This window comes from Lytechinus variegatus, chromosome 13, assembly GCF_018143015.1.
Source record: "Lytechinus variegatus isolate NC3 chromosome 13, Lvar_3.0, whole genome shotgun sequence".
Taxonomy (NCBI): Eukaryota; Metazoa; Echinodermata; class Echinoidea; order Temnopleuroida; family Toxopneustidae; genus Lytechinus; species Lytechinus variegatus.
In genome coordinates, this window is record NC_054752.1 from 5,319,721 (window position 1) to 5,347,465 (window position 27,745).

Genomic DNA, 27,745 nt, shown 5'->3' on the forward strand with positions numbered 1-27,745 from the left:
GTCACATTCTCTCACTACCCCCTCTCTATCTATCTCTCTGGTGTTCCTTCTCTGTCTCTGAGTGTTCATTTGCCATCTCCCCTCTCCCTATTTTACTCTCTTTCTGTCTCGTTCTTTGAATTAATTTCGTCCGATTATTCATCTCTCTCTCTGTGTCTCCCTTCCGTCTCCCCTCTATTTTGTTTCATATGTCTATATTTCTGTATCTCCCTCTCGTCCCCTCCTGCCCTGTTTCCCTTCCTTTCTGTCTCTTTCACTGCTTGTGTCTTTGTTTCCCCGTCTCTCTCTCCCTCACTTTAGCTCTCTCTGCACATCTCTTTTCTTGCTGATTCTTATTGGTCACATATTAACTTCTGAAATAATTAGTCTTACAGCAGTACAGGATTCTTTGAGGAGCGATGAAATTTATTAAGGCGGAAACCCAAGCATGGCAATGATAGACACCCATTTTCATTTTCCATTTTCATTTTATCAATTGTTTTTAAAGGTCAAGCCCACCCAAAATAATAAATTGAATCATTATAAAAAAAGTCAAGCAAGCATGACGCTTACAAATTTTATCAAAATCGGATAAAAAATAAAAAAAAGGTATGACATGTTACAGTTTCTCAGTTTTTCCGAAGACAGTCATATGCTTACATGTAAAATAATAACTCAGTGATGTAAATGAGAGAGTCAATAATATCCCTCACCCACTTTTCTCTTTTGTTATTGTTTGACATTTTACAACTTTCAATGTTTACAGATTTGACAATAACCAGCTTAAACAAAATTGATTTGTTTTTTCTTAAGTTAAGTAGTATGAAGAATATGCTAATGATCAGTAACTCGGTTACCTTAATAGTAAAGATAATGTATGAAAATAATAATAAAAAAAGGTGTTTGTATTTATGTTTGAAAAAAAAAATATTCTAATTATCACTAACATCCCAACTTTTCATAGAAAATATCCTTTGGTAATACAAATATACAGGTTTGTATTGAAATGATTTAGTGTAACGTATATGCAGACATTTGCTAACTCATGGTTAATAGTAAAATATAATTCATAAAAACAACAATAGACAATCTCAGAAAGCGTTTACAACCTCTTTTGCAGACTAATGCGCTAACATCCTATTTTCATTTAATACTCATAAGTATTAATACAAAGTCATTACAGGGGGGCCGTTTCATAAAGCTGTTCGTAAGTATGGTAAGTGACTCTAAGAACGAATGGTGAACCTTTCTTACGCGCTAAACCATCGCCAATGGTGTTTACCATTTACCAAAAGAAAGGATCACCAGTCGTTCTTAAAGTCGCTCTTAACTTACGAACATGTTTATGAAACACCCACCTGTTAGTACGAAACACGAAACGAATTTGATCGATTACAAACCAAACTTTTCAGGACCCATATGTGATTACATGTATAATCATCATAGTCACAGTATAAAAATACTACATCATTTTCTTACTGGTTTATACATATTGGAAAATTCAAATTTCATACACAATATTTCATGATGTCATGTTTTGGCGACCCAGCCTTACAGGGTTTTTTCATAACCTCATGGGAAGCCACGCATTTGATTTTGTATTTTCTCACACTTGATGTTTCTTTGTATATTTATTTCATTTGCGATACAAAGATTGAATTGAATTGGATGTATTATAAAACAAAATATTCGTGTCAAATGAATGAAGTTTATAAATTTAAATTATATATTCAGTTAGACAAGATAAAGAGTCTGAGGCGGTATTTAGAAAACAAAAAACATATTTACAGCAGTTTATACACCAATTGAGGCAGAATAATCTCCTTCAAGCAAATGCATCTACAATATATAGGCCCTATGTTTCAAAAGATTATACTAGCAATCATTTTAGACTATATCAGAATCACCTTTTAAATGCACTACAGTAATTGAGAGTAAATAGAAGTATACAGTGTAAGTAAAGCATTATCCTTGTAAATAAACAAATAATACAAAGCTCTAAAAATGTTTTCATGGTGTTTTTTTACAGTAGATTCAGATATTCAAATGATTTAGTTGTAGTATGTACAAATGATCTTTTATAATTTGTGGTTAATATCAAAATATGATACATAAAAACATCAAAAGATGATTGGATAAACCGTTTAAAAAACAACTATCGCATACATCCCATATTCCCAATTAAGTTTTGATCATCTTTCCCAATCAAGTTCATTTACATTATTCAGATGAAAAGTTGACGTCAAACCAATTTTGAATGAACAACGCATTGATAAAAATAATTTCTACAAGCGTGGAAACGATACAAATCTAACCGATTTCAGTTATTTAAGTAATCATAACAATGCGCCTGCCAACATAATAATTCCCCTTGTCATTCATACATAATGATTGAACATAAATTTACAGCAACACAGTCACTGCCCGATATAGTATTGAAATAAACGTATTTACATCAGTCTACCACAAACATCTAACTGATCATGTTTATTAAAGCGAATGAATCAATCTTTATATATATGAATCTGTTGATATAAAAACTACCAGCAATAAAAAAAAGTCTTCTGTTAAACTCTTGCAGATATTCATTTTGATTCTTGGGAAGAAAAGATGTAAGCAAACCAGTTTCGATTACACAAAGCATTATAAAACCATTTCCGTTAGGATGAAAATGAAAGAAATCCAACAAATTGCAGTTATCGTTTTAATGCGCCTGCAACTAAATAGTAAATGAACATAATTTTTATGAACATTCTAGCAAGCAAAGCAGCCATTGACTACTTGAATGGTTTATCATAAATATGCAACTGTTCATCAAAAACACAATAATTTTTATACACATGGACATTCAAAATCAAACCAGTCATCATTTTAATTAGATTTCCCGTTTCACTCTTGAAGAAGCAAAAAGCAATAATGAAAGATTATCCTGTAATGGACCAAAGAAAAACAAAACATAGCTATACTTGACCAAAATCACCATCAAATGCGCATTCTGGTAACAACAGATCCCATTGGTAAATATACACTATACTGGCATATTTTGGTTACCAAGTCTCAATTGTGAAGTTATACATTACTGCTTATTATAGTTATGTATAATGCATTGTTTTTTAGCACAAAGTGCAATTAACCAAAATGTATTGTAATCATTGCAACAGCCCCCTCTCTCGGTAAATCCAAGTGATCATAAACATATCATGATCGAGATCATTTCAGGGGCTATTTCGTATCTAACCATATCAAAATACTTCGTTTTTTTTATGTTGATCTAATGTTGGAAGTGAAAATATACAAACAAGCAAGCAATGTTTAGATGTAATGCGCATCGAGATACAGCAAACGTGACCACGATCCTCTCTTAAATCGCAACATTATTCATGTTATTATGAGAACAATTATAATTTAATATAACGCGTTGAAAGGAGTCAAAGGTACAGTTTCAATCTATAAAGGGGTATAACGCTTCATGTAATGTTAATTTTCATTACTGAATCAAGATATTACTGAACATTCATTTAGAGTAACAATTATTGTTTCATTAGCGTGATAAGACCTTGGTAGCTATAATACACGCAATGGACTATTAAAAGGATATTTTTTTTACCGGCATGATTACATAAAATTGGGGAATAAGTGCTCAGTATTAAATACGGAACTGAACTCAAATGAAATATGCACGGGTATAGTGATAAAAGAGCTGCTATGCAGACATAATTAATATAGGTTTTCCCGCTCTATTTCACTCTTAGTGCATTAAAATAGTTTATTCATTGTCGCTAAAGAGCAACCAAGAATTCAAACTAGTCATTCAAAATCGTCATAGGGCAGTCAAAAATTCATAATGGGCATTCAGTTTAGCTTTAGGGCAATCAAAACTCTAAAAACATCAATCAGATTCGTCATAGTGCACTCAAGTTAACACCGGAGGTCACGTGACTGAAGACAGAGCGTTCAATTTCGCTATTGGGTATCCATGTTCATAACTAGTGCATTCAATTTAGCACTGTATTTACATGACTTGTAATACATATTCAAAAATTCTTCGCTTGTTTTTCTCAACCTGCAGTATGTGTGCCACCAGTGACCATTCATAAAACTGCACTGGACAATGTACATTATTCTTTACAGATGCTTGTAAAAAATAATGTAAATTACATAGAAGCAGTGGCCTGCTTATTTAGGAAATTATTTTGTCATATTACGTATATACATTTAGTTATTATGGTTTTTAAAGAATATAAAAGGTTAAAAAGAATTATACAGTGCGTATCTATAAAAGTTTACACTTAGAAATAATCCTGTATAATCATACATTTGCAATATCCTGAAGATTTTTCCACATTTTAACATTGGTAAAGATCCATTTAAGCAAATGACGATGTACATGTAACTGTCAAAAAATGAATCCGCTTGAGTGAGCATCACTTACTTTTGAAAAGTTAGTGAAAAATTATTTGCGCAGAACTTTGAAATATAAATGCGAATAAAAGTAGACCTTAATCATGAAGAACATGCGGAATTTAGCCAGTGAAACTGATTTGAAGATATCTTTTACCTTTTCAAAACTTGTTTCCTAGCCCAAAACACTTCGAAGAGAGCATTGCACCCCATCCCCCCCAACACCGAGGCCATCGTGACGATAATAGCTCTACACTGAACTGTGATTTACATGAAATGGTTCAGACTTGATTTACCTTTTGTTAATCATTGTCAAGCTTGGGAAAAGTATGGAGAAACAAGAATTAAATGAAAAACGAAATATAAACCCAATTTAAAGGATAGAAACTTAATGAAGAGAGCTGGAGATGTCTGATAGAAAGTTTTGTTCAGATGCAGTTATGTCCTCAGATCCAGCTGGCACAAAAAAGGGTAAATGTTGTGCTTACTAATGCTTCAATATACCCTGTTCATTTCAATTGACTAAAGATGCATAGTATTAGACCTCAAAATAACCAATCTGGAATAAAATTATTGGAAATGTTTTTTGAACTGATTTGAGTAGGTATGGGTGACAACATTTACCAAAAAAAGTTAGGAGGGAAACGGATTGGGGAAAGTGTTTTTTTTTCAAGGTCAAAGGTCAATGACCTTTTCATATATACTGTATAATGATATCTCTGAGATGGAAAGGCTCAGGTTGGTGATAGTGGTGTCAAAATGCACAAATTTTTACCAGAATATCAAATAAAATAAAATTAAGTACCTAGCATGCACATTCACCGATAAAATTCAAGGTCAAAGCCTTTCAAAGGTCAATGACCTTTTTTACATTATATCACCATACTGTATAATGGTATCTCTGAGAAGATAAGGTACAGGCTAGTGATCATGGTGTCAAAATGTACTAATTCTTACAAGAAGGTAAAATAGAATAAATGTGAGTACCTAGCATGGACATTCACCAATAAAATTCAAGGTCAAAGCTTTCAAAAGGTCAATGACCTTTTACACTATATAGATATCATACTGTATAATGGTATCTCTGAGATGAAAAGGCGCAGGTTGGTGATCATAGTGTCAAAATGCACAGATTCTGATCAGAAGATCAAATAAAATAAGATTAAGGACATAAAATGCATATTCACCCATAAAATTTAAGGCCAAAGGTCAATGACCTTTTGTACATTATATAACATATTATATAATGGTATCTCGAAGATAAAACGGCGCAGGTTGGTGTTCTTAGTGTCAGAATACACAGATTCTTACAGAAAGATCAAATAAAATGAAATTAAGTATCGACAATGCACATTCACCTTAAGACAAAGGTCAATGTCCTTTTTTGACATTAGATAATAATAATGGTATCTCTGAGATAAAACACCGCAGGTTAGTGATCTTGGTGCCAAAATGCAAAGATTTGTACAATAATCTTCTGAATATGGGTAGGATAGGTCTAACTCTCATGTCACAGCTAGCATCATCTGAGAGCATTTTCAAACAGCAGAGGGATGATAATGAAGTGAAGGCCATCATTAGAGCTGCATGTATATCAACTTCAACAAAGATGAATTCCCGTATTATTATTAATGACCATTCATTGCGAGCTGCCAGAATCTCTTGAGATGCTAATGTTGCAAGACAAGACTTCATATCTGCTCTCTGCCGTACGTCACCCATGATGCTATTTCTACTAGGTATGAGTGTGTACAAGGATCATTATTTGGTCCAGAAAAACTGATTGTTATCATGCATAGTAATGAAATTCAAAAGGAGATAATAGCTTAAAAGTACACATCCATTGACCTAACAAAACTCCTACAGCTCCAGTTCTTAAGAATCAAGCTATGCAACATATCAGTAATTATGTAGACCCTGGGTGGTGTTTCATAAAGCTGTTCGTAAAGTTACACTCAGCTTTACGCACGACTGGAACCTGTTTTGTGCTAAATCAGTTACATAGGGAGATCATTTAGCACAAGAAGGGGTTACCAGTCGTGCGTAAAGTCATTCGTATCTTACGAACAGTTTTATGAAACGGGCCCCTGGTCTGATATCCCTTGACAGAACGTTGAAAGGGTCAGATCAAAGTCCTGAAAATGTCAGAAGGTTTTCAAGAGTTTAATAACTCTTTGCTGAAGATGAGACACTTAACTTCATTTACTATGACAAAAGCTGCAGTTCTAATGATTGCCTTATTTTAATTCTTCATCATTGTCCCTGGCTATATGAAAATGTTCTTAGATGATGCATGCCATTAGGGTTAGGGGTTATCCTTTTCATTTACAGATAAAGTTATAGTTTATAGTATTGATTGTAGCAATTGAGGTTAGTGACCTATTTCTACAGAAAATTAGTACATTGATTTAGATTTATAAAATGCATATGTAAATGCTGCTACTTTAGACAACTTCACCATTTTAGATTATACATGATTTTTGTTACACTTTTGGAAATGCATTACTACAATATATATCAAAAAGTGCTATTTGATATCGATTTCACCTCGAACTTGTATTTTGACGTCATCATTGGTCAAGGAATCAACTTTTAAATTTGTGTTCATTTTCCATGGAGGTCAGTCTTTTTCCCATTAGAATCACTACAATGAAGTTATCAAGTTATCGACCTATTTACATAAATTCCCTAACGTTATTGATATAGATAATTGACTTCTAACCCTTAAGTATATTTTCCATGGCCATTATTTATCCTTATTTCGGAGTGAAAATATTAAACATCCAAGTTTTCATTACAAATAGGTATCTTTCTATAATTCACAAATAAAATGTGAATATAATGAATCAATATCTTTTTTTGGGGGGGGGAAACATGCATGGATGTATAAATATTTATTAACTTTTGACCTTTCATAAATTGACTTTGGATATCAAAGGTGAAGGTTAATTCTTTATGATTATTTTGTGCCTTTTCATCTTCTTGCAAAAATTGCTTTTTGACACCAAATCACCATCATGCAGCATTTTATTTCAGAGATACCATTATACAATATATAGCCTATGGAAATAGGTCTTTGACTTTGAACTTAATGGATTAATATGCATGCTGGGTACTTGATTTTATTTCATTTGACCTTCCTGTAAGAACCTCTGCATTTTGACACCAAGATCACCAACCTGCGACTTTTCATCTCAGAGATACCATCATACCGTATATAATGCTAAAAAGGTCATTGACCTTTGAAAGGCTTTGACCTTGAATTTCATTGGTAAATGAGCACTGTGTGTACTTTATTTGATTTTATTTGATCTTCTTGTAAGAATCTGTTCATTTTGACACCAAGATCACCAAACTGCGCCTTTTCATCTCAGAGATACCATTGTAAAAAAATATGGTATATAATGTAAAAAGGGTCATTGACCTTTGAAAGGCTTTGGCCTTGAATTTCATCGGTGAACAAACATTGTAGGCACTTGATTTGATCTTCCTGTAAGAATCTGTGCATTTTGACACCAAGATCACCAACCTGCGCCTTTTCGTATCAGATATACCATTATACCGTATACCGTATATGTTTTTAAAAAGGTCAATGACCTTTGAAAGGCTTTGACCTTGAATGTTTTTGGTTAATGTGCATTCTGGGGACTTAATTTCATTTTAATTGATCTTCCTGTAAGAACCTCGGCATTTTGACACCAAGATCACCAACCTGTGCATTTTCATCTTAGAGGTATCACTATACCATATATGGTATATAGTGGAAAAAAAGGTAATTGACCTTTGAAAGGCTTTGACCTTGAATTTCATCGGTGAATGAGCATTGTAGGTACTTGATTTGATTTTTTTTATCTTCTGGTAAGAATCTGTGCATTTTGACACCATGATCACCAACTTGTCGTATTTTATGTGGGAGATACCATGATACAGTATATTTAAAAAGGTCATTGACCTTTGACCTTGAAAAAAAAAACACTTTTCCTAACCCGTATTCTTCCTAACTTTTGTTTGGTAAATATTGACATCCATACCTACTAAAATCAGTCAAAAAACCATTTCCAATAATTTTATTCCAGATGGTAACTAATTATGGGATACTAGCAGGGAAAATGTGTAAGAAATGTTTCGCAGGGTAAGTTTCATTTCGCCCTTTCCCCTTGACACAACGTGAAAAGCATTTCTGCGAGCTTTACGAAAATGGACAGTGCTCACTCAAGTGTAACATTCTGTCAAAACGTTAACTTTTATTGGATAGAGACCCAAACATAAGATTATATGTGAAAAATTACCCACACGTTGTATATTTTTTCAATTCTCAAGGTTTTTTCAAAGTGTAAATTTTTTTTGACAGGATGCGCACTGTATAAGGTAAGAAAACCGTAGTCAATGTCTTAAGTTATAATGAAAATATTATTGTTTCAAATGATTAAAGTCATATGAAATAGATGCAAGATAAAAAAAATATTAAACGCAAATATGAAACAAGAAAATTATGATATTGTATACATTCTATGTTTATGTCTCTTGTCAATGCATATATCGAAGAGATGGTGAAAATGACAAAAATGAAAATATTCAGCCATCCGATATTTATTTTTTGTTTCACTGACTGCAGTAAGCTCATAAAATTGAAGAAAATAAACATGAGAAAGTTATAAAACAAATAGGTGTGCTAAATTGCATACACAAATTGTATAATTGGATGCACAATGGCTAAATTGAATGCCCTAGCATAGCTCGAGGGGGTTTCACGGGCGAACTTGGTTGAACTACGTACAAATTCGTACGCCGAGGGGCGGATTTGGTTGCTCTAAATCGATCATGAATGCCAAATGGACATTTTGGTCGCACTATAGCGAATTTGAATGCCGACTGGTGATGTTGGCTGCCCTATCTAATGAATTGAATGACCTGTTCATACTTTATCATGCACTGCGTGCGAAATTCAATGACCTATCTTTACTTTTGCATGCACTAAGTACGAAATTGGACGGGAAAACCTATATTAATGTTTACTCAAGCCAAGAAAGCAACAGCGTAGTCTGGTATAAGATATTCTGACACAACGTATACAGTAAAATAGCATATCCCTGACAGGTTTCCATTATGAATACGAAGCTTACCCATAAAGAAACCATGAATTACAATGAATCTTGTGTTTTCATTATTTTTTTTCTTTTCGATTTGAAAGCACACAATGGTAAGATCTAACAACATTCCCAATTTCATTTGTTTGTTCGGTATAATGATTCATCCGTCATGGATCTAGAGGATGAATGTCTTTTTGAATATGAGAATATTATCTCCATCACATGCAATCATATTCCCTGATGACGTCATCATCACTCGAGATGTGAGAAGATGATTGAATCTATTCCCCAGTCTAGTTGATAAAGGGAATGATGCTACTCTTCTCTTCTTCATATCACCCTCACTCATCACCTGATCAATCACACACGTCTTGTTCTCATCATCTGATGTCACGACGTAGAGGTCGTCTGTCATACGATCAACACACACATTCAAGATGACATCACTGTGGGGGATTTCCCTATGATCACCCTCTCTGTCAATGATGAGTGCTCTGCGATCTGCTATTCAGGGTTGAGCGATGATGTGACCTGATGACAGCACATCGCACATTGCTATCTTCTCTTTACACGTGATGGTATTGATAATCTCATCATTAGCTGGGTTGATGACGTATATCATAGACTGACCAATTTCAGCAGCGATGATCATCCCATCCTGATCGATTGCAACGCGCACCCCTGCATCAGTACGCGTCGTGTTTCTTGGTATTGTGACGTCATTGATATGATTCCACTGTCTGTCGTATACACTGATGCACCCAGGTAGACTGTCTCCTGTACAACCTTTGATGTATCTACCACATACTATCTTGTCATCATTCTGTACTGCACATGAGATTATACATGATGTATCACTACCGTTGATCACTCTCTGTGTGGTTTTGCTGTTCAAATCTAACATGTAGGTATGTGTTCCACCGATATTAAAATCTGTGATCATCACCTTATCTTCATCTATACATCCAACAATATACGGGTATCTGATTTTATCTCTGACATTGATTGTATCAATGAGCTTCCACTCTCCATCATACCCATCAATTCTTCCATCATACTTCTCTCTCCCAACACCCTTCACAAACCTCACACCTGATACAACACGATTTATTTCTTTCACCTCGCCCTCATTCAGTTGCTTCTTTAGTTCCTCACTCACTGATGCATGCACACGATGTCCATCTATGACAATAGTTTTATCGTCTTCAAGAACTTTGTCCAGTGTCTCTTTTGCTTTCTCTGCTGATTTGGTGTCGTCTTGCCACGATTTCTCAAGCTCTCCAATCTTTCTTTCGATCTCTTGAGCGATCTTCTGAATGTCAGCATGAAGAATGCACTGTTTATCTTTTATCGACTTTCGTCTTTTCTCTGCAATTGAACGATTTTCTTCATGCCGCTTCTCTCGCTTCTCATTGTTTTCGTGAATCTTATCCTGGAGCTTTCGAATCTCCTTTTGAATTTGTTCATTTTCCCCATTAACTTCCTTGTCGATCTTATCAGCATCTTCCCTTTCTCTTGCTGTGTCTTTTTCGATCGCGATTTCGATTACGGAATCAACGTCGTTCTGAATTTTTTGCAAATGTTCGTCTGCGAATTGTCTGGTGTGACGAATCTCAATGCCTTTGATTCCATGCATCTCTAATCTGTCGATCACCTTTTTGCTGAGGATGCCGAGAGAGGCTTTGATTTCCGGGAGTGCGTCCTCTACGTCTTGTTTCAAACATTGCTGTTGCCCATGATCTATTAGAGTGCAAGAGACACATAAAGGGATGCCATGGGTCTTACAATATAGATCAATTAATTTATCATGTTTCTCACAGTACATGTTAAGCCCACCTCTTCGTGCTATTCCGATGCATTCTTTTTTCAAGGCACAGTCATGACAGAGTTCTTTCTTCTCCTTCACGTAGAACGTGACGTCAGTAATCGATTCACAGTCGGCTTCTTCACAAACAGCTCCCTCTTTTACAGAGCTTAATTCAGACGCCATTGTGAAAAAAAATAAAGGAAGGTGAGGATGTGAGCTGTAAAGAAAAGGAAGAGAGAGAGATTGGATATCGCAAAAAGCAAGAGGCCTAATAGAATATACAATATCTTTTTATCAGAAAAAACTCCCTTGTCGAAATAAATAGTATGCAAGAGAGAGAGAGAAAGCCAAGGGGAGGGGGGGGGGGGGGGGGGGGGTAGCGGGGTTACTGTTCACTTACATTTAAAGTTCCAAGTACGCGTACCTTTTTTTTAAACTCATACATTATTTTCTAATATTCGTTTTTTACAAAAAATGTGCTTCTTTTTGTGACCAAAATCACGTACTCTTTACAATTACAATTATCATTCTATCACATCAAAAACACGATAACACTATCAAACTAACACAAAAGTGATGTTCTTACCTTTGTAAGTCACAGGTTTAGCCGAGTCGGTTAAATCTCCGATAGTTGACAATTTGTAGAAACAAAACAAATAATTCAAAGGTACATTTTGTAAGTAAGTCTGGCAACTAACATGGAGTCTATTATGATAGTTGTGCCAATGAACTTATCTAGTGACGTGGCATGTAGAACCACTGCACGCTCACAACTGAATCATTTGACATGCTTGAATACATAGTTTGATAAAGTAATGCCATGAGCAAAGAAATGAATGAAAGGCACTGCTGCACTTCATGAATATAATAATAATGAAATGAAAATAGATTACAACATGCAAGGTACGTTGTTTATCAGTAAAGAAATATATGAAATATTTGTGACAATTTTTCTTTAGCAGAGGCCTCACCACCATGCCCACCATACATGTTTGGTTTGTTTTCTTGTCTGTTTTGATACGTTTTTTAGGCCTTCTCTCTTTGGATCATTCGGCTCATTCAATGAGTATAGATTTCTATTTAAGACAGTCCTTAACAGTTTACAAAATGTTGAATAATGTTGATACAATATGGCCACAATTATATCAATTTTAGTGACAGTGGGGTAAAATGACTGAGTTGACTTGAAATTATATGTTCAAACCTACAAAATTGTATAAGAAATTGATACTATTAAGTTACTAGCTGAAGGTTAGAATGACCACTCTTAAAAATGCGTGGTTAAAAAACGACCAAAACGTGGTCGTTTTTGACCACGCACGCGTCGTCAACTATGCACACGTCACGTACGTGGTTGAATTGACCACGCAGCAAGTGGTTGCCCAATATGACCACGAAGCGTGGTTATAACTTTAACCCCAAACGTGGTTCTGTCCTATAACCACGTTGCGTGGTCACATTTTTGTGACCACGCATGACCACGCACGCGTCGTCAACTATGCACACGTCACGCACGTGGTCAAATTGACCACGCCTCGAGTGGTTACCGAAAATGACCACGAAGCGTGGTTATTGCGTGGTCACAATTTTGTGACCGCGCATGACCACGCACGCGTCGTCAACTATGCACACGTCACGCACGTGGTCAAATTGACCACGCCTCGAGTGGTTACCGAAAATGACCACGTAACGTGGTTATCATTTAACTCGTGGTTCAGTCATGTTCACACGTGCATGGTTCTGTCCTAACCACGTTGCGTGGCTATTAGATAACCCTTCGGACGTGGTTATTATTCCTAACCACGAAACGTGGTCGTAATGTGGCCATTCCACAGCCCTGCTATAGCCACGAAAACATGGTTATTTATGACAATGTGGATAACAAATGACATACAGTATGCACACGAAATCAAGTGAAATTCAACAATTTGCATATATTCTTTTAAATAATGGCAAAACAATTAACAAATAGTTAATTAATATTGCATTATTATGGGGCATATGTTTGAAGTTAGGATGACAATGAAATAATTGCAATGATTAAGGCAGAAATTAATGATATCTGTTTTACCCAATCGTGCACCCCCATATCCTACACATTTCAAATCACATGTACAAGTATAGAAACAAATTATGCCGATCCAATATTCCCATTACAAAATAGAACAAAGCTTCAACGCATAAATCAATTAATATAAATACATTTTCAGCAATTTGATAAACTATCTATATCAAATCGAATGAAACGACTGCATACAAAAAACAAGAGGCCAGAGTGGCTTAGGACCTACCCCGAGATTCTCACAATACGTTATAAAAATATTATTCCAACATATATTGTGAATATTTGTAAAACATTTCATTAAAAACATTTTATTAACATTTGATTTATGTATTCACCAAAACAACGTTAAAGGGGTAGTTCAGCTTTGGTAGAGAAGGCTCTGGACAACTCACATCTTTAGCGAGGCAACAAAAAACTGAGTTGCAAATTTCAAGGAAAATTCAATTTTAATGACAGAACAAAATTTATTTTGTCAGAAAAGTTCATAAATAGCTGAAATATTGATAAATGCATGTATCCCCAATCGTAATAAATCTGGGCCCTAAGATTTATTAGGCTTTAAAAAAAATAAGAACAAGAACTTTTTGAACATTTTCTAAGAGGTTTTAAAAGTTGTTGATTACTATATATATTTAATCATTATTGAAGAAAAAATCAAATGTATAATTTTGTATCAAAACAAAGTTTAAAAATTCTTTTTGGATAGCGCTCTCTTGTATTTTAATGGTTCTTTTAAATGATAACATGCTGGTCAAATAATCTTACGTAATTTTCTATACTTTAACAGCATAATACTAAGTTTGTAATGTTATCGTGCAGGTTTTTATTACTAAAACTTGGCCAGTCAACAGCTGTACCCTTATGGAACAAACACAGTGTTACCACAGTGTGTACCACAGTGTGTAACACAGGGTGTACCACAGTGTGTACCACAGTGTGTAACACAGTGTGTACCACAGTGTGTACCACAGTGTGTTCACAGCGTGTACCACATGTGTTTAATATATTATTTTGGGACGTGTGGTAACACTGTGTTTACAACACTGTGTAACACAGTGTTGCCACACAGTCGCCACATAGTCCGAAACACATATTAAACACACTGTGTACCACACGTTTATAACCACATAGTCCTTTACACTGTGGCATTCACCACATAGTCCACCACACTATGACATACACCACATAGTCCACCACACTATGACATCAACCACATAGTCCACCACACTATGACATATACCACAGAGTCCACCACACTATGACATATACCACAGAGTCCACCACACTATGACATGCACCACATAGTCCACCACACTATGACATACACCACATAGTCCACCACACTATGACATATACCACATAGTCCACCACACTATGACATATACCACATAGTCCACCACACTATGACATATACCACAGAGTCCACCACACTATGACATATACCACAGAGTCCACCCCACTATGACATATACCACAGAGTCCACCACACTATGACATACACCACATACTCCCCCACACTATGACATACACCACATAGTCCCCCACACTATGACATACACCACATACTCCCCCACACTATGACATACACCACATAGTCCCCCACACTATGGTGCTCATCTTACTGTGATGTCTACCACACAGTCCACCACACGGACATTGACTACACAATCCACCAAACTGTGGTATGCATGTGCCACTAGCTCATTTACCACATGCAGTCCACTACATACCCATGCAGCACATACCATGTAGACCACTGCAACACAGGCCAACTGGAACGAAGCACAGTGTCCCGCAATCTTGACCACAAAAGTATACCATCATTGCCAATTAGTGCTGATCTCAATAGGAGTGGAAGCTAATAATAGTGTCACCAATTCAAATCAAATTTTAGAATATATCTTTCATCATTTTGCATACCCAGTTGTAATAAAAGAAAAAAAAATTCAACACTAAAAATTTCCATCCTCCTGATCACTACATAATTGATTTGAGAATTTGTCTGTTGTCACTGGCTGTAGGTACTTGGGTGGTTGTATCATGGTAGACATTGTGCTTTGGTCCCAATCTGAAGAGTAGGGAGAGCAATCCACAAGACACGAGAAAATATAATTAGAAATAAAAAATGAAAAAATTCATTTCGTTCAGTTTAATAAACAGTAATAAAATAAAAGCAACATGAAAATAACTGGGTCATAAATACCAGCACAGTGAATACAAACATGAATTTTTCTCCTCGATTTTCACAAGTAAACATACGTTGTGGAATGAAATTGTTTGGGAAAACAAGCCTGGTATGAAATATTTCTTAAATGTAAACATATTAACGGGGTACTCCAGGCTGACATAATACAATTTTAACAAATAAAGTAAAATGAGACAAACAAAATACTGAAAATTTCATAAAAATCTGACAAGGATGACAAAGTCATTACATTTTTAACTTTTGCATTACTAGGGCAAAACAGTGCTATGCATGTCTTCATGAATATGCAATGAGCAAGCTGATGATATCCCCACGTAATCTTTTGTATTTTATTTCAAAAAATTATATTTAGTCAAATTTTGTCACCAAATATAATTACAAAAATTAGATTGACAACCTATTTAGTTTGTAAGAAAATCATTGTGCCAACTTATTTTGTTACAAGGGAGACATGTCGTGTACACATGTAGGAAAATATGAAATGATCATGATTTTATTAAATAAAATAAGAAAAAGGAAGGTGGGGACATGACATCATTAGTCAACCTATTGCACATTCATGATGACTTGCATATGACTATTTTCACAAAATATTGCTAAGCTTGAAATTCTATAACTTCACTATTTGCTGTCAGATTTTCAGCGTTTTGCTTGGTGGATTTTACTATATTTATTTTGATATGTACCCCTTTAAGGTATCTAACATTTATGAGTCTATATTCTGACAAATTTATCTTTGAGGTTGTTCTTTCATTCAAATGCAAGTATCTTCATTCAAAACAAGATTTGCAAGGTTACAAGTGATGAAAACACCGAACTAAAATAACCTGTTTAACCTTAAAAGAAAAGGTTACTTGAAAAAAAAAAACAAGTGGAACGCCTCTGACAGTCTCGCCTGCGTCACGCAATTCAATATAGCAACAATGCTGACTTTGAATAAAAACAGTGATACTTGATTACCCTAATGTTCAAGTTTACCTTCAAAGTTATGAAGACATTTCTTAAATTACTCCCAACATAGTCAAAGTTAAATGACATTTGACCTTAATCATTTGACTAAAAACTAGTGCAAGACTATCAATGATACTTGATTACCCTTATATCCAAGTTTCATGAACCAGATCCATAATCTTTCAAAGTTATGACATTTAAAAAAATATCTCAAGCATGGTCACAGTTCATTGACCCTAAGTGACCTTTGACCTTAATCATGTGACCTAAAACTCATGCAAGATGATAAGTGAAACTTAAAGCTTGTGTATAGTTTTGGTAAATCCACCAAAATGCACCTATCACTATTCCAATTCATTGCTAGCTAATATGAATGGATATGCCCTATAACAGTTATGATGTGGAGGATATGAAATGAAAATGTGTTTTACAGGATAAATTTTGCAATTTTACATGGAAATTTAACTTGATCGGGTCACCCGATCAAATTAAAATATCTGTGCGTTTTTGTCTTTCAATTAAATCCTATTCCAAATCATGGAATGGGCTTAAACTTTCAAGATATGTTCTTTGTCTGTAACTTTTGGATATCTCATCACTAAATTTATAAAATAAGCGCTTGAATGCCCATTTTTTAAATTTAAAACAAGCATCGCCGAGAGAGGGCGCTATATATCCAAGATTTGAATATTTGAAATTTTCTCAGAGAAGTGCAGTTGGAAAAATATCTAACGGTCTCTACGCTTCAGTAAGACTGCCATATTAGATGATATTCGATTATCAATCACATTATTGACCCTTTACCAAAGCTATACACAGGCTTTAAATACTCATGTCCAATTTTCCTAAACTAGGTCGATAAAATTCCAAAGTTAAGATGACATCTCAAAAACTTTGGTTAAAGATTTCAATTTTGATAACCAAACATGGTCAAATTTTATTGACCATAAATGATCATTGGCCTTGACAATGTGACCTGAAACTCATTGTCAGTGGTACTTGATTACCCTTATGTTCAAGTTCATGAAATAGGATCATGATGATGACAGTTAAAAAAATTAACAGTTCAGGTTTCAGTGCTGTGACCTTTGACTTTGATCATGTGACCTGACAGGCTGACACTAATGTAAGATTATCAGCAATTTAACTTTTGTACAAGTTTCATAAAATAGGCCCTTATATTTTTAAAGTTATGACATAAAAAAAACTTAGACCCTAAATGAACTTGATCATTCAACCTGGACACTCATGCAAGATGATCAGTGATACTTCGTTACACTTATGTCCAAGTTTCATGAACTAGGTCCATATACTTCCTAACTCCTAAGTTATGACATTTCAAAAACTTAACCTTGGTTAAGATTTCAATGTTGACGACGCCGCCGTAGTCGGAAAAGCAACGCCTATACATGTAGTAAAGCAAATCCCTACCATCACAGAGAGTTGTGAAATTTCGAAACAGGAACAAGTAACCAACATTTATTTTTCAAAAATAAGAACACTTTGCATATATTTTGCCTTTTCACACCTATATACAAATATCAGAAAAATATGAACAAGAGCCAAAAAATGTCCACAAATCTCTTGCATGAAGTGCATACACTAGCGTCCATATAGCTGCATATAAGTATTCCTTTGTATTAGTTGGAACTTGGAAACAGTATCAAACGGAAGGCACATGGCAAGAAAATGATTTGTCATAGTATAAATATAAAAATATATCAATCTGAGTTTGATGAATATCACAAGGTGATAAAGCAGGAGTTGGCATGTCATGATAAATTTTGAAAGCACACACTATATAAACCTGAGTTGGCTGTATTAGCAGACATGTCATAATACATGAAAGACATTTTCGTGTAATATATACCCATAATCAGAATAAAATGGGTTTTTTAATGACTCGTATGAGGCAATATTAAGGCTTATTTCCAAACAAAAAAAAGGTATCACACTTAAACCTGCTTTTCTGCACGTCTTCGAGATGCACGGACATCTTTCAGCTTCTGGCCCATGCGTGCACGTACTTGGCCCGTGGAAGTGCAGGGAAATTGTTGTCATGCTTGTTGTGTGTGCTGAATATAAGAAAATGAAAGGACACAAAAACTGGCTCAAAGTCTCAAACTTTTATCAAAGACTCTACATCATATATAAATATTAATTAAAGCCAAGTCAAGTTCCGTCTGTTTGTGACTGTTGGTTACTCAGCTGCAGTGGAGTATCTAAGAGTCACAAACACAACAAAAAAACCATGCATACCCATGAAACAGGATTATAATATTAGGGGCGGATAAGTTAAAGCAAGAAAATCAAGATTTCAGGCTCGGTAATCTTATTTCTATAGTCCTACTTGATTGAAAATATCTTATGAAATGACAAGGAAGTGACTTAAAGGAAATTAAGTTCTTAAACTGGTTGATTGTCTAAGCCTTTGACTCTGTGAATTTCTAATTTTTTTGGTCCGCCACTCTGGAAGAAATTGTACCGGTGACAGGCAGCATCATTGTAAAATGTAAAATGACATGACATTTGTGAAGATCAATCACTTACTTAAAACATTAAAATGTTTTCTATGGTTACGTAGATTCAAATCAAAGTCGGTGTCCTTTTCCTCCGTTTTCTGTTAGTTTGTTTTTGTTTCCACATCAAAAACTTATTTTCACCGTAGATTACCATTTGGAGAGACTGTGCTATTCTAGTACATGTAGTTTCTCTTTCAGGGAGATTCACCCTAACCCTCCGCCTTGAAATTATTGACAAGCTTGGTAATATGAGAAATTACAGAGCATCTTCCTATTTACAGTAATTGTGATATTCTGAATTCATTTGTAGATTCACGCAGAGAATCATTCTTGGCAAAATACACAAGAAAATGTAAAAGCTATCAAAGGGGAAGTTCACCCTGATGAATAATTGGTTGTAATAAGAAACAAAAAAAAATTGAGAAATATATCAGTGAAGGTTTGATAAATATCATTAAAGAACAGAGATTTTTTTAGAATATGATTTTATGACATCACAGACGATATGAATTGGCCAAAATGCAATTTTTTCAAAAATTGAAAGTGATTTTTTTATTTTTGCGGTGGATATATCCTCAGACACATCAATTCATAGCCCCTTCTACTAGAATTTACCATAACGCAAATCCGTGTGTGAGACACAGTGTTATTTGTGAATGTTGATATGCCAGGGCTAGCAATGGAAATTCATCCATTTAGAGTGCCAATATCCTACAATGATATACCAAGAGAGTCAGAAAAAAACTTTAACATTTAAAAAAATCACCAATTTAGTGAAAAAGCATGTCCGGAAAACATAACTCTCATCTCATATAGATGTATGTCCTGAAAGAGCATCTACTCCATCATAATTTCAGATACAATTTTTATGTGGTATATGTTTAACCTTCGATAATTAAGAGGTATTCTTTGTTGTGATGTAAAATTCTATTTGCACCAAAAGCATGAATGCAATGCTCTGGAGAAGATACTCTTTCTGGACATATGAGAATTTTGTTTTCTGGTCATGATTTTTCATTTAATTGGCCACAGAATCTTGCCGTAAATAATAAACTTATAAACTGACCTTTATGGTTCCGCTGGTCTTCAGTCTTTTTCTTCTTTAGAAGCTCTGCCATAGCAGATCTGTCAGCTTTCCCAACCTGCAACCAAAAATGGAAATAAAATATGAACAGATATGGAATATGTTTAGAATTTTAAAAATTAAAATTTAATGTAGCCCCCCTCCCCCGCTCAACATTTTTCAAGACCATCCAGCTACGATTTTTTGGGGTGACCGTGCCGCGCCACTCACATTTAAGTCTCGCATATCTTCTGAGTGCAAATTTGCGACACCTGGTTACGCGGTCATGTGCAAATCCAATGCAATTCTGTATCTAGACTAGCAATCCAGACAAAATTCATAAGTGTATCATTATTTTTAGTTTTTCTAATGAATTTTCTTTTATTGAAGTAGTACCACCAATACTTTCCAATTCCATCAATTTTTTTTTTCAAGTAGAAATTTAAGAGCAATTTTTTGAATCACCACTGGCAGCGATATCAAGTTATGTATAAGTCATTTTTTTTTTGCAAATCACAGAATAAAGTCTGGCCTGCTTCAGGTAAACACTTATCACTTTGGACTAAATTTCCTGGCTAGTATGCTTCAAAATTTCCTGATCCATGCACGTCTTAAAAATTTAAGTTGAATGTAAAGTTTCAACGTACCCTCTTTCTCACATCTTGTTTTGAGGTTGAAGCCTCATCCTCCATGTCCTCATCTGTGGCATCAGACTCATCCATAGCCTCATCTACTCTGGTTGCGGTGTTTAGGAACTCCTTCTCTTTCTTTAGTACATCAGCTTTTTTTCTGTAAGGGACAGGCACATTAAGGACAGACATAAATAATCAGAGTAATTTCAAAGAGCCATTTATGAAATGCATTGTAAAAATGGGGTTTTAGCATTATTAGAATTATTACTACAGAGTATAGACAAGTTATCAAATCAGAATTCAGACACCAGTTTTTAAGTTATAGACGTAAATAATTTTATCTGAATTCTGTACACACAAACTATTTTGAGTTGTAGACATATTTTTCAGTAGATCTTAATAAGATAATTATTATTTAAAAACTAGTAAGAATCTTTCACATCATTAAATTTGTCCCCAAATTTGTTAATTAGCCGATGTAATGCTAATCCAGTCTAGCCAGGAGGCTTCAAGAGAGTAAAAATCATTTACTAACGTAACTTACTCTCATACGAAGCCAGGGCTTCTATTGTATACATGTGCATGTAGGCAGCCAAAACCTGAAACTTTTGCCCCCGAGATTTCTACTTTCTCTCTAAAAGATCTAGCCCTAAATCATGTACCTGGGATACAACTTCATTTCCGACATTTCTATGCTATGGATTTTATTTTTAGACAAGAATTCATTAAAAAAATGAAAAATTGTCATGAAAAAAAAAGAGACTTGCCCGATGTTTACACCGCCATCTTGTTTTCTATTGTTCTTCACCCACGATATGGACGCTTGAGTCGCGTAACGTGGGTGAGAGTAGCCAGGCGGCTTCTAGAGAGTAAAAATCATTTACTAACGTAAGGTTACTCTCATACGAAGCCAGGTCTTCCTTCTCATAGACGCGTGCGTCGGGTAACGTTGGCGAAGAACAATAGGAAGTAAGATGGCGGCGTAAACATCGGGCAAGTCTCTTCCGTCTTTTCACAATATTTCTCTCATTTTTTTTGATGAATTCTTGTTCAAAAATAACGAGAGCGTAGAAATGTCGGAAATGAAGTTTTTTCAATGTACATGATTTAGGCCTAGATCTTTTCTATTAAGGAAAGTAGAAATCTTGGGGGTGAAAGTTTCAGGTGGTTTGGCTTCCGTCGTGTGGGTCAATGAGAAGGAAGACCTGGCTTCGGATGAGAGTAACCTTACGTTAGTAACTGATTTTTACTCTCTAGAACTAGAAGCCGCCTGGCTAGGTGAGAGTAAGGCCGTGTTTATGCTTCCACTTTTCAGGCCAGAATCAGCGTTTCCAAACGTGATTAGTCCAAAACACGGTTGCGTCCATGCTTACATGTACTTTCATTTAAACGCTGTTTCAAAACGCCGATCGTAAACTCACAAAAAGGTGCATTTGTAAACGTTGTTTGACCAGAATCAGGCTTTCTGGGGAAGTATAAACAGAACCACGATCATAAACGTGTTTAAATGACGTCATTTGGTACATGATTCCGGTGAGATGAAAATCCGCGGGCAAATACAGTCGTATTGCTCCTTGTTATCTCTACGTAAAAACAACAATCGGAAAAAAAAACTTTTGAAAAAAGGCGCGCCCAATTTGACCTCGCTTTACGATGCGAAGCCAGCTGGAGATCATATGCTCTGAAAAGTTAAGCATAAACAGCACTCCCAGAACCACGTTTACGATCGGCGTTTTGAATCGACGTTTGAAATCGCTGATTCTGTCCTCGCAATGGAAGCATAAACACACCATAAGATACGTTAGTATTAGTCTTGAGGACGCAATGATGATGATTTTTTTCAGATATGTCATATACTTCTTCATCATTGACGTCTTGACACTCTCTCCATAGTGTCTTAAGCGAAGGACCAAAACAAAGATGGATTTCCCTAGAAAATCCATCTTTTTAAACCAAAATCACAAGAATTCTATTCATTCTTACATCTTCCTACGCCTGTTTTTCTAGGGAAATCCATCTTTGTTTTGGTCCTTCGCTTAAGACACTATGGAGAGAGTGTCAAGACGTCAATGATGAAGAAGTATATGACATATCTAAAAAAAATCATCATCATTGCTTCCTCAAGACTACGTTAGTATAGTATTAGTAAATGATTTTTTACTCTTTAGAAGCCTCCTGGCTAGTAGAAAAGATGGAAAGAGCTTACGGCCGTGTTTATGTCGCCATCTTGATTTCGTTGTCTTTCGCTTGGCGACAGCACGCAAATTCGTTTTTTTATGAATTCTTCTTTAAAAATGAAATCAATATCGCAGAAATGTTACACCCGGTAATCTACTTCACTTGGAAAATAAGTTGAACCCCATGACAGGTAGGCCTACATGTTTTAGGGCTAGATTTAGAGGGAAAGTAGAAATCTCGGGGGCGAAAGTTTCAGGTTTTGTACCAGTACGTGGGTGAATATAGCTCGTGATCCCAGGCGTCAGTGGGGAGTAACCCTACGACTACGTAGAGTACTATGTAGAGCTAAATTCATAGTAACCCAGGTCAGGAAACTCCCGCCCGCGTAGCGGGCGGGAGTTCCCTGGGTTAAATTAAATAAAGGCAGTGTATACAGCCACACGCGTGTGTCTTTACCATCCAGCCACACGCGTGTGGTTATATCCAGAACACCTATCTGTGGATACCGCCACACGCCGCCAGTAATAACAGTAAAACACGTACCGTATGTAGGTCTGACCGTCTATATCACGATCAAAATAACCTCATTTCTTCATTAAATTCTTACATTCTAAACCCTTTGATTTCTTTAAATCGTTTCAATTTCATTCTCACCGTCTTCTTTCCTTGCTTTTCTTGTCTTGTTACAAAAGGCCGCCTGTTAAATAGCAAATTTCCACACTTTTTCTACTTGTGTCGATTCTCTACTGACTCTAGGCTATGTGCGCGTACGTGCGTACGTACGAAACCCAAACTGTGTATGTCTACTGCACTGCGCTGCGCTAACGCTGTATGGGTCTGCCACCGCGAAGGAAGCCAGAATCGACACAAGTAGAAAAAGAGAATTTGCTGTTAAACAGACGACCGTTTGTAACAAGACAAGAAAAGCAAGGAGAGAAGACAGTGAGAATGAAATTGAAACGATCTAAGGATATCAAAGGGGTTTAGAATGTAAGAATTTAATGAAGAAATGAGGTTATTTTGATCGTGATATAGACGGTCAGACCTACATACGTGTTTTACTGTTATTACTGGCGGCGTGTGGCGGTATCCACAGATAGGTGTTCTGGATATAACCACACGCGTGTGGCTGGATGGTAAAGACACACGCGTGTGGCTGTATACACTGCCTAAATTAAATCATGACTTAGTTTCAGCATGTTCAGTTTCAGGCTCCTCCAGGCTAGTCGAGCACCACATAGCCTATAGATCTATATACATACGGTTCTTCGGCAATTACCCCTGGACAAAGGGAGAGCATAAATAATTACATATTAGGTACAAATCAGGATATAATAATGTATATTTACCACTGGCCACTAACACCTTGGCCTTCCACATCCCAGCCAATGTTTCGGCCGTTTCTCTGCGGGGTTCCGGACTCCACCAGGCCCTCAAACTTCGGGTCCACCAAGTTGACCGACATCTTTTTGTTTGTTACAAAATCGCTAGAAGTAACAGTTCCTTGTTTCCACCCAGTGTACTAAGACGCACATGGTTGATATCCTTATCAATTCAAGAAGATTAAGACAAAGTGCAGTAAGATCAGATTCTAACGGGCGTAAATATTGGATGAAGCGATAAACTGTAACGGGCGTCGGTGAGCTTTAGCGAGTGAATTTGAAACGCACATGTATTACACTAGCGCGCTAGCATGCCTCGCCGAAAATAGATTTCCGAGGCCGAGATTTACCGAAGAGTTCCGGATATCTAGTATAGATCTATAACTCTATTAACGTTATAGCCTTTACTGATAGTTTATCCATTGCGATGATGATCTTAAAAGAAAATAAAAAAATCATCAAATATCAAAATTACCGGCAAAATTTCAGTGTAAATTAAAAACTAAATGGAGATTGTATTGGGAATAGTGCATCAAACAATTAATCAACTCCTCCCTGCTCCCCCCCCCCCCCGCCCTGCGCGAGCTTGAAGACCCTTGTTCTTGCTTGTTAAATTTTTCTCGGGTATGATTAAAGAACTTACTGTGTTACCCAACTATGTGGGCAATTATGTGATTAACAATGTGATCTGAAGTCTAACACTGTGACCACATAGTTTACACATAGTCAACTATGTGAACACACTGTGGTAACACTGTGTTTGTTACCCAACTATGTGAGCAAAATTTGTGATTAACTATGTGATCTGAAGTCTAACACTGTGTCCACATAGTTTACACATAGTCAACTATGTGAACACACTGTGGTAACATTGTGTTTGTTACCCAACTATGTGGGCAATTATGTGATTAACTATGTGATCTGAGTCTCACACTGTGACCACATAGTTTACACATAGTCAACTATGTGAACACACTGTGGCAACACTGTGTTTGTTGCCCAACTATGTGGACAATTATGATTAACTATGTGATATGAAGTCTTACACTGTGTCCACATAGTTTACACATAGTCAACTATGTGAACACACTGTGGTAACACTGTGTTTGTTACCCAACTATGTGGGCAATTATGTGATTAACTATGTGATCTGAAGTCTAACACTGTGTCCACATAGTTTACACATAGTCAACTATGTGAACACACTGTGGTAACACTGTGTTTGTTACCCAACTATGTGGGCAATTATGTGATTAACTATGTGATCTGAAGTCTCACACTGTGACCACATAGTTTACACATAGTCAACTATGTGAACACACTGTGGTAACACTGTGTTTGTTACCCAACTATGTGGGCAATTATGTGATTAACTATGTGATCTGAAGTCTCACACTGTGACAACACTGTGACCACATAGTTAACACATAGTTTTACACATAGTCAACTATGTGAACACACTGTGGTAACACTGTGTTTGTTACCCAACTATGTGGGCAATTATGTGATTAACTATGTGATCTGAAGTCTCACACTGTGACAACACTGTGACCACATAGTTAACACATAGTTTACACATAGTCAACTATGTGAACACACTGTGGTAACACTGTGTTTGTTCCATAAGGGTACTACCCCTTGAAATAAATCAATGTCATAGATTCCATCTTTACATCCAATTTGCAATTTTATGTGGTACCTTCTCCTATGCGATTGCCTAGCCCTATTGTAATTTCCTAATATACAATATTTTTCATTGCAATTCATTTCCAAACATAAATGCGAAGAATTTACAATTATTGCTTTCTTTAACAAAACAAATGAGTACAAAGAAACCTCGCATATGTCGAAGTCCTCGGGACTGAGAAAAATGCATCAACACAGCCGAAACTCAACTCCTTACTTCGGCAAATCCAATTTTATTTAACATGTATATACATACCGGTATGTAAAAATCGGGACTTTTAATTTATTTTGCGTCGAGTAACAAGATTTTCGACTTTACCGACTTCGACACATCCGAGGTTTAGGTCTACTATGTCTAAATACTCTAATATAACCCGTTCGCGACGGCATAGTAGAATAGGTTCTAACACCCCAAACGAGATTAATCAGCCGGCCATGTCAAGTTCGAACAGCTCCATTGTTCCGTGCGTGCGAGCTGGATCGTTGATTACAAAAGCGTGTGTGCGATCCACGATGAGTGAATTGATCGATCGATAGTTTTCGCGCATGCGTAGTTCATTTCCTGTTTTGGCTGCACGGAGTTCAGAGCTCACCTGTCGCTTTAGTGCTATAATTATGTCCGTACAGAGTGACTTCTTTGAGAATGTATTGTTGGTGATGTGGGTTTTGAAGTTCTTCTTGGACTTCTTCTTTTTCGATATTACTATTATCATAATATTCTCATAATGTTACTATTATCATAATATTCTCCCTTCCTTTCTTCTTCCTTTTCTTCTTTTTCGATCTTCTTATTATTATCAAAATTATTATTCTCATTTCTTTTCTTCTCATATTCTTCTTTTTCGATATTCTTCTTATCTTATCATCCTCATTTCCTTTCTTCTTTTGTTCGATCTCTGTCTCATCTTTTTGTTCTTATACTTCCTATTTATAGACCCCCCCCTTCTCCCTTGATATAGTCTTGCTTTGTTTCCTCTTGCAAATGAAATCCTCCTTGTTTTTTTCTTCCTTTTTTATAATGCTCCCTTTTCATTTTCTCCTCCTTCTTCTTCACTGATAATTGTGTAATCCTACACCTCCTCCATCTCCTAAGTTTTCTCTTTCTATTTCCCTTCTATTTATTCTTGTTATGAATTTGCTTGTGCTTCTTTTTTTCGCCTTTTTTCTTCGTCGTCTTATCTTCTCTTTATACCTATTCTCATTCTTTTACTCCCGTCGTCCTATTTTGCTTAATTTTGTTCTCTCTGTTTTTCTCTTCATGCAAAATGAAAAAAAAATGAAGAATATGATATTTCCTTTTAAAAGTATGCCCCCCAAAACATGAATCTTCAAAATATCGTTATATGCATACAAGTAATAATTTCTGAACAAGAAATCATAATCTTCTCGATTAAAGGTGGTATACGACAATTATTATGAAGATTATTTATCATTTATCATCCAATTACTTAAGTTAGCCCACCCCATCCCCCATGATCACCATTATCTTCTCCCTTCATCTTTTTTCTGTTTCGTCTGCTTTTTTATTTTATCTTTTTCTTTGTCTTATCATTATTATATTCATAATCTTAACCATTGTTGTTATTATTATCAATATTATTATTTTTTTTATTATCCGATTGTTATATTTTCTTTTATTATTTGTTATTATCATTGTTAGTGTTGATAGTAATGTTTATAATTGTTATCATTGATATTATGTAAACATTTGAATATTTTACATGTAAAGAATAAAAAAATTAGTTTAATTCGATTGAAAAATATTATTGTTATTGTCATGAAT

At 35.6% G+C, this 27,745-nt stretch overlaps 1 long non-coding RNA gene and 1 pseudogene across 1 annotated transcript; both read right to left on the reverse strand.

Annotated features, from left to right (window-relative positions):
- Positions 1 to 9,642: 9,642 nt before the first annotated feature.
- LOC121426865 lies at positions 9,643 to 11,460 on the reverse strand (annotated as a pseudogene).
- A 7,072-nt stretch (positions 11,461 to 18,532) lies between these two features.
- On the reverse strand, positions 18,533 to 20,761 carry LOC121426945. Its single transcript, XR_005971645.1, has 3 exons — positions 20,732 to 20,761; positions 20,088 to 20,163; positions 18,533 to 18,574 (listed from the first exon to the last, which is right to left on the reverse strand). It is a non-coding gene; the product is annotated as an uncharacterized LOC121426945 (long non-coding RNA).
- Positions 20,762 to 27,745: the final 6,984 nt, after the last annotated feature.